This window comes from Macaca thibetana, chromosome 7, assembly GCF_024542745.1.
Source record: "Macaca thibetana thibetana isolate TM-01 chromosome 7, ASM2454274v1, whole genome shotgun sequence".
NCBI lineage: Eukaryota > Metazoa > Chordata > Mammalia > Primates > Cercopithecidae > Macaca > Macaca thibetana.
The window spans coordinates 56,533,029-56,548,163 of NC_065584.1; the positions used below are offsets into that span (position 1 = coordinate 56,533,029).

A 15,135-nucleotide genomic window follows, 5' to 3' on the forward strand; every position below is an offset into this window, starting at 1 on the left:
GTCTTTACAGGAACTCCAAGAACTGTTTAAGAAGTCAGAGTACCCCAGGTAAGCACAAAGCTGAGAACAGCTGCATTGAAATGAAGGTAAGCCATTGCCTTCTACCTGCAATTACCCCTTACCCAATTTGACATAGCCCAGCACAGTTGGGAGAAAGTGTCCAATTTGTGGTTTCTCCTCAGGAGAGAAGAGAATATGGGAGTGGAACATGCATACAATGTTCCAGCTTTTCAGAAGCTGGTCAAGGGACTGGTTTCTTTCTTGCCTAACTTAGTCCTGATGAAACCTGCATACTCTAGATACCTAGGAGCTCAGAGAATAAAATAGAACTCAGAGAATAAAAGTGGCTTCCTTTGCTGGAGCATGAGAGAATCTGCAGCACCACAGTCAGAAGCCAGCACAGCTCAGTGCTATCAGGAGATGATGCTCAGTTCTTGGCTTGAAAGAGAAGTGTGGAATGTGCATCTAATTTTCCATCTTGCAGAGGGTGTGGGGGCTGCCTGAGGGACTGGTTTCTGTCGCACCTGGCTCAGAGTGGTGAAAGAAATAGCATACTTTGGATATCTGAGAGCTACAGAGAGCAAAGGAGAGCTTAGCAACTTGTTGCAGCACCAATAACCTTCAGTACAACAGATAGGCACCAGAGATAGCAAGAGATTACAAGCTCCTGAAAAAGAAATTCACAAACCTCTGTAACTGGGAAATTACATGCACAAGGCTAGAGAAGACACATCTCCAGAAAAAGATTGAGAGAGAGCCCCTCAAAATTCTGATCCAGGCTGATTGGTGACAATCTCCCCCTTCTCTTGAAGGTACTCAAAAAAGGTAAAGAGAAGTAGCTGGTTTTTTAAACTCCCAAGTCTCAAGAAAAAAAAAAAATCACAAGCAGCAAGGCATAGTGGCTCATGCCTGTAATCCCAGCACTTTGGGAGGCTGAAGTGGGCAGAGCACTTGAGGTCAAGAGTTTGAGACCCAGCTTGGCCAATATGATGAAACCCTATCTCTACTAAAAATACAAAATTTAGCCAGGCGTGGTGGCAGGTGCCTGTAATCCCAGTTACTCAGGAGGCTGAGGCAGGAGAATTGCTTGAACCTGGGAGGCAAAGGGTGCAGTGAGCCAAGATCATGCCATAGCACTCCAGCCTGGGTGATAGAGCAAGACTCTGTCTCGAAAAAAAAAAAAAAAAAAAAAAAAATCACAAGCTTATGAAGAAACAGGGAAACATGGCCCAAATAAAGGAACTAAATTAATCTCCAGAAACTGACCATAGGGAAGTAGAGATCTGTAAATTATGTGACAAAGAATTCAAAATAGCCATATTAAATAGAACACAATTGAATGAAATCAGGTAAACAACATATGAACAAAATGAAAATATCAACAAAGAGGTATAAACTTTGAGAGAGAGAGAGAGAGAATGAATGAAACAAATTTTGGAGCTGAAAAGTACAATAACTAAGTTGAAAAAAATCACTACACCGGTCCAACGGCAGGTTTCTTCAGGCAGAAGAAATTATCTGTAAAGACAGGTTATTTGAAATTACTGAATTAGAAGAGTAAAAAGAAAAAAGAATATAAGATGTTTTATGTAAGCCTATAGTAACCACAAAGAAAATACCTATAGAAAATACACAAAAGAAAAAGAGAAAGAAATTAAAATATATCACTACAAAACAATCAATGACACAAAAAAGAAAACAGCAAGAAAGGAAAAGGAGAAAATAATTACAACTCAGGAAAGCATAACAAAATAGCAATAGTATGTTCTTCCCTATCAATCTTGAAATGTAAATGTATTAAACTCCTCAATCAAAAGACATAGGGTGGCTAAATGAATATAAATCAAGACTCAACTATACGTTGCCTACACGAGACCCGTTTTAGACTTAAGGTCACACATAGGCTAATAGTGAATGGAAGGAAAAACATATTCAATGCAAATCATAAACCAAAAAAAAAAAGGCTGGCTATCCTTATATGACACAAAATAGACTTTAAGTCAAAAAGTCACAATATACAAAGAAATATTTATTGACAATATTTATTCACAAACTCACAATAAACAAAGAAATATTTTTATAAAGATAAAAAGGTCAGTTCTCACAGCATTAGAGCACCAAAATACATAATGCAAACACTGGGAGTTCTGAAGGGACAAATAGCAATACAGTAATAGTAGGGGACTTCAATAACTCCACTATCAATGATGAATAGAACATCCAGAAAGAATATCAGTTAGAAAATAGTGGATTTAACATTATAGACCAAATAGACCTAATGGATATACAGAATTACGTACACAACAGCAGCAGCATACTCATTCTTTTCAAGCACATACAGAACATTTCCCAGGAGAAATAATGTGTTAAATCACAAAAGAAATCTTAATTTGGAAGACTGAAATGATACCAAGTATCTTTTCCAACTACCATATCTACTTTCATCAAACTAGAAATAATAGCAAAAGGAAAACTGAAAATTTCATAAATAACTTGAAATTAAACAACACACTCTTGAACAACCAGTGAGTCAAATAATAAATCACAAAGAAAATTAGAAAATAATTTTAGACAAATGAAGCTAAAAACACAACATGCCAAAACTTACTGGATGCAACAAAGCTGTACTGGGGGAAAATTAGTAGTAGAAAAATCCTACATTAAAAAAGAAAAATGAGCTCAAATCAAAAGCCTAACATTACATCTCAAAGAACTAGAAAAAGAAGAGCAAACTAAACCCAAAGTTAGCAGAAGGAAAGAAATAATAAATATTAGAACATATATAAACAATATAGAGAATAGAAAAACAATACAAAAATCAACAAAACTAAGAGTTGGATTTTTGAAACAAGATTTACAATATTGACAAGACTTTAGCTAGACAAACTTTATATGCATTAATCTCAGCTTTTCCTAACAAATCCAAGAAAATGAAACCATGTTTATCCCCATCTTATAGAAGGATAAATTGAGGCCTAGGGAGGCAAGGCAAGTTACCCAGGGCCTCATATAACTTAAAAAAGGAAAAGCTAAGGCCGGGCGCGGTGGCTCACGCCTGCTCTCAGCACTTTGGGAGGCCGAGGTGGGTGGATCACCTGAGGTCAGGAGTTCAAGACCAGCCTGCCCAACATGGCAAAACCCTGTCTTGGGCATGGTGACAGGTGCCTGTAATTCCAACTACTCAGGAGCCTGAGGCAGGAGAATGGCTTGAACCCGGGAGGTGGAGGTTGCAGTGAGCCGAGATCGTGCCACTGCACTCCAGCCTAGGCAACAAGAGCAAAACTCTGTCTCAAAAAAAAAAAGAGACCCCTAGAGACCTTGTTTACCCCTTCTACCATGTGAGAACACAGCTAGAACATGTTGTCAGCCAGAAAGCAGACTCTCACCAGTCACCAAATAGACTGGCACCCTGATCTTGGACTTTGACTTCCCAGCTTCAAGAACTGTGAGAAATGAATTTTTCTTGTTTATAAGCTACCCAGTTTATGGTATTTGATTACAGCAGCCCAAAATGGACAAGAACAATTTATGTGCAGCTTTTTCTGTGGATATAGGTTTTCAACTCATTTGAGTAAATATTAAGGAGCATAATTGCTAGACCAGCAATTGGAGTTGTCAATGTTTGGGATTTTAACCATTCTGATAGGTGTGTAGTGGTACCTCACTGTTGTTTTAATTTGCAGTTTCTTAATGACATATATTGCTAAGCATATGAAAATATATTATTTATTTTTTATGGTATTTCCATTAAGATCTTTTGCTCATTTTTTTTCTAATTTTGTAGAGTCCCTTCTGTATTTTTGGATGTAAGTCCTTTGTTGGATATGTTTTACAAATATTTCCTCTCAGTCCGTGGTTTGTCTTTTCATTCTCAAACAGTGTCTTTCAAAAAGCAGAAGTTTTTAATTTTAATGAAGTCCTGCTTATCAATGTTTCTTCATGGGTCATGCTTTTGGTGTTATATGTAAAAACTCATCACCAAAGCTAAGGTCACCAAGATTTTCTCCTACATTGTCCTCTAGAAATTTTAGAGTTCCGCATTTTGTATTTAGATCTATGATCCATTTTGAGTTAACTCTTGTGAAAGGTGTAAAGTCTGTCTGTATTCTTTTTTTTTTTTTTTTTTGCATCAAATATCTAGCTGTTCCATCATCAATTACTGAAAAGACTGTCTTTTCTTCATTGAACTGACTTTGCTTCTTTGTAAAAAATCTGTTGATTCTATTTGTGTGGGTCTATTTTTAGACTCTCTATTCTTTTCCATTGAGTGACTTGTCTATTCATTGCCAATACTACATGGTCTTGATTACTGTAGCTTGGTAGTAGGTCTTGAAGTCGGTAGTGTCAGTTCTCCAACTTTGTCAGTTCTTCAACATTTTGTTGACTATTCTGTGTTGACTTTCCATTTAAACTTTAGAATCCATTTGTTGATATCCACAAAACAACTTGCTGGGATTTTGGTCATGATTGCATTGAATCTATAGATCAAGCTGGAAAGAACAAATATCTTAATGCTATTGAATCATCCTATCCATGAACATGGAACACTTCTCCATTTACTTCAATATTTTTGACTACTTTCATCAAAGGTTTTTGGTTTTCCTCATATAGATCTTATATATATCTTGCTAGATTCATACATAAGTGTTTCTCCTCCTCCTCCTTCCTTGTCTTCCTTTTTTCTTTCTTTCTTTTTTTTTTTTTTTTTTTTTGTAAGACAGGTTTTCACTCTGTCACACAGGCTGGAATGCAGTGGTGCAATCTCAGCTCATTGCAACCTCTGTCTCCTGGGCTCAAGCCAACCTCCCACCTTTGCCTCCCGAGTAGCTGGGACTACACACCACCACATCTAGCTAACTTTTTGTATTTTTGTAGAGACAGGGTTCCGCCATGTTGCCCAGGCTAGTCTTGAACTTCTGGACTCAAGTGATCTGCCCACTTCAGCCTTCCAAAGTGCTGGGACTACAGGCGTATACCATCATACCTGGCTGCCGCCGCCGCCGCCACCTCTTCCTCCTCCTTCTTGTCCTCCTCTTCTTTCTCCTTCTTTTCTTTTCTCTTTTCTTTCTCCTTCCTTCCTTTTCTTTTTTTCCTCCTTCTCCTTCTCCCTCTCCTTCTCCTTCTTCTTCTTCCTTCTTTCTTCTTCTTCCTTCTCCTCCTTCTCCTTGTTTTCTTTTTCCTTCTTTCTTTTTTTGCTGCTAATGTAAATGGTGGTGTGTTTTTATTTCAACCTCCAGTTGTTCAGTTGTTCATTGCCAGTGCATGGGAAAGCAATTGACTTTTGTATATTAACCTTGTATCCTGCAATGTTACCATAATCAACTACTCATTCTAAGAGTTTGTTGTTGATGATAACTAAATTTTTATAGACCAACCATAAATGTATGAATTATATATTAATTTGTGTCTTCATTCATGCCAAGGGTAAAGCCTGACTAATGGACTCTGATAGGCACAATTCTTGACTCCATTCTATAATGATCTCTAAAGCACAGATCCCTGAGGCCAAGACAGATGTAAACAAAATTAGTCAAAAGCAGCACAGAAATGTATATATCAGAGTGAGTAGAATGAAGAGTACCAAATTACAAATGACCATTTAGGCTTCTATCAGATCAGAAGAAAATGGAAGAAATTGGCACTCTGAAAAATATAATCAAAGCATAGTGGTGGTATCATCATGAAAGCAAAATAACTAATACAAAAGGAAGACTGTATAGAACATCACGAAAAATAGATAAAGAAATGACAACTCCATGAGATAAAGCTTCTCTTCATGGCCTATTTATGCACACAATCAATAGTTTATTCGTTTGGATTTCTCCAAGAAGTATACCCTGAGACATGAATTAAAGTGTAAACATTTCATTTGAGGATAATCTCAAATAAGACCATTAAGGAAGCGAAGTACAAAAAAATGAGAAGGTGGCTAATAAAGAGTGAGTTTTCAAGCCACTGTGAGCAACTAGTGGCACTTGGGGCAAGCCACTTTGAGTTCATGGCAGACATGAGTTCATTGTTCTGGGAGACAATGTGGAACATATCTCAAAAATATCTCACTCAAGAGACAAAGAATCTAGGTATTTATCCACTCAAACCATCACCTATCCAGTATAATTGGTTTGTGATATAGTTTGGATGTTACATGTTGAACTGTAATCCCCAGTATTGGAGGGCCTGGTGGGAGGTGACTGGATCATGGGAGCAGCTGTCTCATGAATGGCTTAGCACCATCTTCTTGGTGATAAGTGAATTCATGTGAGATCTGGTTGTTTAAAAGTGTATGGCACCTCCCCCTTCCCTCTCTCTTACTCCAGCTCTGGCCACATGATGTGCCTGCTGCATTTCACCTTCCACCATGAGTGAAAGCTCCCTGATGCCTCCTTGGAAGCAAAGAAGATGCTGACACTATGCTTATAGAGCCTGCAAAACCATAAGCCAATTAAACTCCTTCTCTATATATTACCTAGCCTCAGGTATTTCTTTATAGCAGTACAAGAATGGCCTAATACACTTGGGCTACTTCCAACAGGATTAACTCCCTGGATCTTCTGATTTGACTGGTGTGTGGGCTGAGCTTGCTCTCTTAGCTAGGAAAATCCCTCCAAGAGTCATAGGATTTTGCACCAAGTGGCCTTCAGTGTGAAGAAGTACATGCTAAGGAAATCTGGACAAGGCACCAATAGCATCTGGCACAATGGAGATCTGAATATGTTAAGTGGTTAAAATATGAGTAGCTAAGTAATTTGATTTGGGTGTTTTGATTGCAAGGAAAAAAGGCAAACTTAAGCTAACCAAGAAAAGTTAAGGTTATTGTAAAGATACTAATAGATTCATGGGCATACAACTACAGAAACCAAGGTAATGCCAGGCCTAATGGGAATTGAAACTAATAAACCATTAAGAAGCAATGTAGCTACCATGTCTTCTACAAGGGACACACTCATGACTTGTCTCTGCCTATTTCTTCCATGCATCTCTGTTGACAAAAAGAGTCAAACTCTGTAAAATATTTGAAGAGATTTATTCTGAGCGAAATATGAGTGACAATGGCGAGAACATGTGCCCAAGGTGGTCAGGGTGCAGCTTGGTTTTATACATTTTAGGAAGGCATGAGACATCAATCAAATACATTTAAGAAACACGTTGGTCTGATTCAGAAAGGCAGGACAACTCAAAGCAGGGTGCTTCCAGGCTATAGGTAAATTTAAACGTTTTCTGGTTGACAATTGATGGAGTTTATCTGAAGACCTGGGATCAATAGAAATGAAATGTTCAGGTTATGTTCCATAAAGGATTGTGGAGACCAAGTTTTATTGTGCAGAGGAAGCTCTCAGATGGGAGACTTCAGAGAAAGCAGGTTGTGAAATGTTTCTTATCAGACTTAAAAGGGTGCTTGGCTCTTAGTTGATTATCTCCTGGATCTGGAAAGGAAAGAAGGAAAACAAAGGGGAAAGGAGATTCACTATAGAATGTGGATTTTTCCCACAAGGGACTTTGCAGGGCAATTTCATGGTATGGCAAGGAAATATAGTTTGGGTAAAACATTTTTATTTTCTTCCTTGTTATGCCAGAGTCAGATTGGAAAGTGAGTCACGATATACAGGGCTAAATAAAACTCATCTGATGAGAATTTATGGTTTGTAGGGCATGATTCCCCAGACTCCTTAGATAGGAATTTGGGCGAGATAAAAAATCAGAACTTAGTCCTCATCTCTTTACTACTGTTTTAGTCAGGTTAGGCTATACTATATTACAGCAATACTGATCCCTCATACCTTCACAACCAAAGTTAATATCTCCTCTGTTGTTCTCCAAGCAGTGACTCAATGATTCTGACAACTGCTTTCCATGTGGAGATTCAGCTGTCCAAGCAGCTTTGATCTTGTGGTGAAACAAAATATCAGTACATTCTCCACAACATTGTGCAGGAACTATTTTCTGATTTGGTTTAAAAGTAACACATCATTTCCGCACACATTTCTTTGGCCAGAACTGGTCACAAGGTCTTGCCTAATAACAAAGAGTTAGGATGTATAGTCTCTCACATGTCCAGGAAGGAAAAGACACCAATATACTGCTAAGCGCTACTAATTCTACCACACCTTGAAACTAGCTTCCATATAACCACATTGGCTAATTTGGCTTCTAGTACCTCATTACCTTTTTGCCTAGCCCTCCAACTAACATGCTTAGTCTTTCAATTTCCCAATTTCAAAATCCTAAGAGTAGAATTCCTATACTCAGAGTCTTCCAGCATTATCCAAAGCAGTAACCATTAAATTTAAAAGAAATTGTGGTGTGAATGACTTCTGACTTTAAGACTTAAACATTACAGAAGAGCCTGGGGAAACATTTACTAACCACCTAAAGAAAAGAGATTCTACCAAAAAACATTATTTTTCTGGCAAATTATCTTCATCTTAAAGGCAGGGAAAAATATTTTAAAACTTACAGAATGTAGAGAAATTCACCAGGAAGACAGATCCAGAGAACAATATAGGGAACAATGGCATTGGGACTGTATTGGGAGGCTTAAGAAGAAAGTAGCTACGATTTCTAAGAAGGACAGAGCAAATGATATGAATCAGATTAACACTATAATAGCACACATAAAATAGAATTCCAAAATAAAAGATTAGAAACATAAGAGGGGCTTCAGAATTCCAGTGTGTAACCATGAAGATTAGATAGAAGAATGAGAATCCCAAAGTAGAAGTGCTCACGGTCCTTCAGAAATTAATTCGAAAATCTATTAAAAAATTATGTATTAGATGTTTTTCAACTTACAACACATTAATCACATACACTTGTTATAAAACAATGTACAATCATGTAGAAAGCCAATCATCTCCCTTTTCGCTGCATTCCCAACCCTAACTCCATAGCAGTGCTAACAACATAGTATTGTGACACCCTCTTTCTCCTTGTTCATACGTGTAAATTCAACTAATATATTTGTGTCTAGGGGTAGATGGGTTGGTTGGTGGCTTCTTAACAAAAGAGAATCATAATACACACATTAGCCTGCAACTTGGTCTTTTTCATTTGATAAGGTATTAGAATAACCATATATAACAGTATATATAAATCTAGGTGTTTTTCTTTTAAAATAGACGTGTGTGTGTGAGAGAGAGAGAAAGAGAGAGAGAGAGAGAGAGAGAGAGAGAAACGCGTAGTCACTCATAAAGTTAGTTTACATAAGTAAAATATCCCATATGCTGGGGAAGTAAAACTGGCACCTTTTAAACGGCTTATACTCTACCCCTCCATCTCCACCTATAATTTACCCCCTGATGTTTCCAAGTAACCATGGTTTACAACCTGGTGAGCATGCTTTAATAAGTTTCTATATCTTCATATAATCATATGTAAACATATGTACACAGAGGTGCTTTAAGGAGGGGCACTGTCAGCCTAACAAAAGTGAAATTATCTTATATACCCTCCTATGTATCTTATTTTTACCAATAACAATATTTGATGAAAATCCCTCTAAATCAAATGCTAATGAATTCATTATTTTTAATGGATTTATCATAGTCAATGGCATGGATGCAATATAATCTATTCAACCATGACACTATCAGTGGAAGCTGATTTTTTTTCTAGTTTGGGAACAACATAAACATCTTTCTACAAGTCTTCTTACATATTGATTTTTTTTATAATGTAGTTTTCTAGCAATGGAATTGGTGAGTTGAAAAGTGGGTATATTTTTTACTTCAATAGATGTTTCCATACAGCTTATTTAGAATCTTTATGATTATAGATATGTGAGTCTATCTCTGGATTCTATTCTTTTTCATTGATCTATATGTCAATCCTTAAGTCATTAACACAATACCTTAATTATTACAGCTTCAAAATAAGTTTTAAAATCAGTTAGTATGACTCTTTCAAGTATTATCTTTTTTTCAAAATAGTTTTAGCTGTTCTAGCTTCTTTGCATATTCATGTACATTTTAGAATCAATTTATCAATTTCCACCAAAAACAAACCTTCTGAAATTTTTACTGGAAGCATATTGAATCTATAGATCAATTTGGAGGAAATTACCATTTTAGCCATATTCAGTCTAAGTATATATTTCCATTTATTGAATATAGCATATTTTTCTGCTTATTGAAGGAGAAGTAGGGGGCCTGTGTGGGTAAGAGGCAAGAAGGAGGGCTCACCCCCCTGCCTCCATCCCACATGAAGAGGAAGGAGTGAGCTGCAGCCCCTCTCACATTCCACTTTCACCTCCATCTGTTTTGCTTCCAGTGTGGAGCTGCCATGGACTGACAGGAATTGTGACAGCTAAATCTGCCCCTGGCCAACCTTGAGGCCCAAGCTGTCAGGAATGGGGAGGGCAGCTTGTTTGCTACAGCTGTCTCTGGGGCACGTGTGGGACTCCCCGGTCTAGGAATGTTGCATGCCCCTACCTCAGGGTCCCCTTGGGAGAAGATTCACACTGCTGGGGTGGGGACCCCACAGGGGCTCGGGTGTGTATCTTTCCATTTATATGTATCTTTTCATTTTTTGAATATAGTATATCTTTTCACTTATTGAGGTCATCTTTAATTTATCTCTGGAATGTCTTATAGTTTTCAGTGCCGCGATCTTGCACATATTTTGTGGAGTTGATTTTCTTAATGTAAATGGTACAGTTTTTAATATCAACTGCTCAATGTGCATGGTTAGTACATAGAGATACAGTTGAGTTTTGTACATTCAATGAGTTATCTTCATTCTGGCTGAAGGGAATATGAATAATTCCTGGTTCTGTGTGTACTCTTAGAATTGTTTGTATTACAATTCCAATAAGTGCTCTTTCCTCAGAAGTTGTTATTGTCCAATCTGGTGGAGGTTCACCCTATACATGCACATATTGTGTTCAGTCAAAAGTCCAAGCAAACTCTCACACAGATATCTGAAACTCTATCTCTTCACTCTCTGCAAATTCTAGTTCTCTTGGCCTTCCCAAAATTCTCTGTCTCTTCAACTAGGGCAGACTGGTGAGCTTCATTTGGGTTCCTCTTCTGTGTTCCAAAGTCTGGAAATTGTCATCTGGTAGAAATCCTGGCTGAAGGTAGGGCTCATCTCTGTGTTGCCTTCTCCAAGGAATTAAAGTCCTACACGTCCTGCCAGTGTCTGACAATGGTTGTTTCTTATAGTTATTCCTGCTTTTTAGTCATTGATGGAAGGAAGATTACTCCCATATGGACAAAAGAGGAAATTCTTCCCCTTTAATTTTTCATGTAATAAATTCTGTTGATAGTTTTCCTGACACTCAACTATATTTGCAGTCCTAGGAAAAGCCCTACTTGGTCATAGTTTGTTAATCTTTTTATACAAATCTGAAATTTATTTGCCAACATCCTATTTAGCACTTTTACATCTAACACTTAGTTTTTGGGCCATAGTTTTTGATTTATTGTGTTCTCTATTAACTATATGATCATGTTTTGTTATTAAAGTTATGATGACTTCATCAAGTAGACTGGGAAATAGTACATATTTTTCTTTAGTTTTGATTATTTCAATACATTAAAGTTGCTTGTTTTAAAAAAATTAACTAGAACTCATCAGTGCAACCATCCTCTCCTTTTTAATGATAAATCTGAAATTATCTTTCACATCCCTTTTATGGAGGTTGGTCTATTCAATCTTTCTACTTTGAGGGATTAATTCAATTAATATAATTTTGCCAGAAAGTATCCCTTTCCTTTAGGTTTTAAAAACTGTCGTAGAGTTTCACAGAATATTTTCCCAATGTGTGTTAATTTGCAAGTTCTATTTTACTTTCCATGGAATAAATAGTTATATTCCTTTCCCAGGCCTCATAATACATGTAATGTTTTAATATTATGTGAGAAAAAAGGATACCAAGTAATCCCTCCAACAGAAACATTTTATTCCCCACCTTTCCTTTCTCATTTCTTCTTTCTCTCCAGAATCAGGTCCTTAGGATGCTTTCAGGTCACCACTCACTCACTCCTAACCCATTCTGAGGACTCTGTTAAGATTTATTTGTTATTTAAAAGTCTTCTCAAGTATTTTTCTCAGATGGAATGTGAGAGTGCTCTATTCTTTAAATTCTTGCAAATATTCTTCTTTGACCAGACAAGCAAATGATCTTTTGGCAGGCTATAAAATATTGAAGCTGTGCTATGGTTTGACTGTGTCCCCCGAAGTTCATGTGTTAGAAACTTGATCCCCAGTGAGAAGGTGTCAGGGGTTGGGGCCTTTAAGAAGTGTTCAGGTCAGGCCGGGCGCGGTGGCTCAAGCCTGTAATCCCAGCACTTTGGGAGGCCGAGACGGGCGAATCACGAGTTCAGGAGATCGAGACCATCCTGGCTAACACGGTGAAACCCCGTCTCTACTAAAATACAAAAAAAATTAGCCGGGCGAGGTGGCGGGCGCCTGTACTCCCAGCTACTCGGGAGGCTGAGGCAGGAGAATGGCGTGAACCCGGGAGGCGGGGCTTGCAGTGAGCTGAGATCCGGCCACTGCACTCCAGCCTGGGCAACAGAGCCAGACTCTGTCTCAAAAAAAAAAAAAAAAAGAAGTGTTCAGGTCACAGGGGCGCCACCCACATGGGCAGGTTAATGCCATTACCATGGGAACAGGTTTCTTATCGCGGGAGTGGGTTTCTTATAAAAGGACAAGTTCAGCCCCCTCTTGCCCTCTCATCTTGCCCTCTCTCTGCCCTTCCACCATGGGATGATGCAACAAGAAGGCCCTCACCAGATGCCACTGTCTTGATCTGGGCCTTCCCAGCCTCCAGAACCATGAACCAATATATTTCTGTTCCTTATAAATTATCCAGTCTGTGGTATTCTGTTACAGCAACAAAAATGGACTATGACAGGGTGACTTCTTTTACTTTTAGTAGGCTGTAGAATTTGTTTCACATTATTTTCACCTGTAAGGTTGTAGAAAGAAGTCCAATGCCAATCTGATTATTTTTCCTTTACAATTAAGCTGTTCTTTCTGTGTGGGAGCTTATAAAATGATCTTTTTTTTTTTTTCCTTCTGAGTTAAGAATTGTGTCCGTATATAATGGGGTCTTTTTTCATGAGTGTCATCTATAATTCTAAAATCCTTTCAATCTGTAATTTTATATCTTTTTTTGGTTCAGGGAAATGTTTTCCAACTATGATTTTTTCCTCTACCTGTGTTATTTCCTCATTCTGAGATTCCTGTTATTCACAAGTTAGGTCTTCTGGATTTATCCTCCAGCTCTCTTACCTCCATATAGAATTCATTAAATCTTCATTTTCTCTGATTCTCCAGTCTACCGTTCCCAAAGCATCAGTAATATATTACTTACAATAAGAAATACTACAGAATTTGAATATGGCCATCTTCCAGTAGTACTAAATGGGAAAAAGCTCATAATTCACTATAATAATCACATAATTAAAATTACCAAAGAATATCAACAATAAATAAATATATGTTATTAAAGAATAGTACAAAATTACAAGGATAAAATTTAATATTAATGGACTAAATGGGGTAAATTATTACATAAAAAGAAGTTTCTTCAGAATTTCTATTGAGAATAGAAACATCACATTTATCACTTTTCAAGTGATGCACTTTTACAAACCACATGCAGCAAGACCCTTATTCAAATATGTTAATAAAATATGTGTACATACATGTCAGATAATCTTAAAATGTTAGAGCCTAAGATCAGCTCCTTTCCCCTGATTTACCGCCACCCCTCCCCCCCCACAACTAAGGATAGACTGCTCTAGGACAGAATGTGGAAAGAAAAACCTTTCTTCTCTGAGTTCATTCTTTAGACTCACAGAGACTGTTTTGTTAATAATCAAGTATTGTAGTCAAAAGCAAATAGGAAAGCAACTCAATTTTTCATTGAAAAACATTTATCAAAAAAAGAAAAACATTTATCTGTTTTAAAAAATGCAAAAGCTGTTACTGCATTTTAAATGTAATTGCTCTCATTGCTAAAGAACATAATTTGGGTGAATAGGAAGTTTCAGAGGATAATTAGGCACTTTACACAAAAGAGAACATCTGCAGTCATCCCAGGAATGATGAAATTACAGGGTTATCAATCCTTGTGCTTCAGGGCATGGACTCATCACCAGCTGGAAGACAGAAGATATTCCCTCAATGGTACATTTCTATAATATTATCAATTACATTTCAATTTTTATTCCCCTTTAAACAAGTCATTGGGATGCTATAAAGCACATTATGGCCAAATAGTGCAACCTGAGGGTAAAATCTTCAAAGGCCTTCAAAAATATTTTAAAGAAATGAATTCAAGAAAAATAGTAAACTTTTGGCCGGGCGTGGTGGCTCACACCTGTAATCTCAGCACTTCAGGAAGCTGAGACAGGTGGATCATTTGAGGTCAGGAGTTTGAGACCAGCCTGGCCAACATAGCGAAACTCTGTCTCTACTAAAAAAAAAATACAAAAATTAGTCAGGCATGGTGGTGCACACCTGTAGTCCCAGCTACTCGGGAGGCTGAGGCACGAGAAACGCTTAAACCTGGGAGATGGAGGTTGCAGTGGGACGAGATTGTGCCACTGCACTCCAACCTGGGGAACAGAGCAAGACTCCAATCTCAACGAAAAAAAAAAAAAAAAGAGGAAAAAAAGTAAACTTTCAGGGAAGGTAAGCAGACTATCATAGAAGTTAACAAAGAGCATTTTGTGTACTTATCACATTCAGAGCTTGAAGAGAGTAGAACTCAGCACTTGTTGAATGAATGAATGAACAAAGGAACAAACTTATATGTGCCTGGGTTCCAATCCCAGCCTCACCATATTTGACCTTGAGTACTTAACTGTCTTTGTGTATCCTCAGTTTATTTATCTGTAAAATGGGAATAATTGTGCCTATCTCTTCTTGTAATTATAGGGATTTAACCAAGTAATGTATACAAATAAATAAACCCCCTGTTTGGAACAGGGTGAACTCTCAACAAATGAGTCATTTTAAGAGCTCTCCTAAGATTGACTGATTTAGCTAATTCCTAACCAAACAGATCTAATAAAATCATCTCAAGCGACTTCATAATAGACCAAATCTTACTATATTGACTATATTATAAATCTGTGTTGTTCTTTTTGTGAACCCAACACTGCATTACACCATGAGACATCC

The 15,135-nt window shown here is 37.5% G+C and overlaps 2 protein-coding genes across 10 annotated transcripts in view; one reads left to right on the forward strand and one right to left on the reverse strand.

The window, feature by feature from the left end:
- The window catches only part of TMX1 (thioredoxin related transmembrane protein 1), a 332,759-nt gene that overhangs the window by 144,921 nt on the left and 172,703 nt on the right, over window positions 1–15,135 (reverse strand). The window lies entirely within an intron of this gene.
- TRIM9 (tripartite motif containing 9) overlaps window positions 1–15,135 on the forward strand; it is a 264,325-nt gene that overhangs the window by 128,925 nt on the left and 120,265 nt on the right. The gene's annotated exons all lie outside the window — the stretch shown is intronic.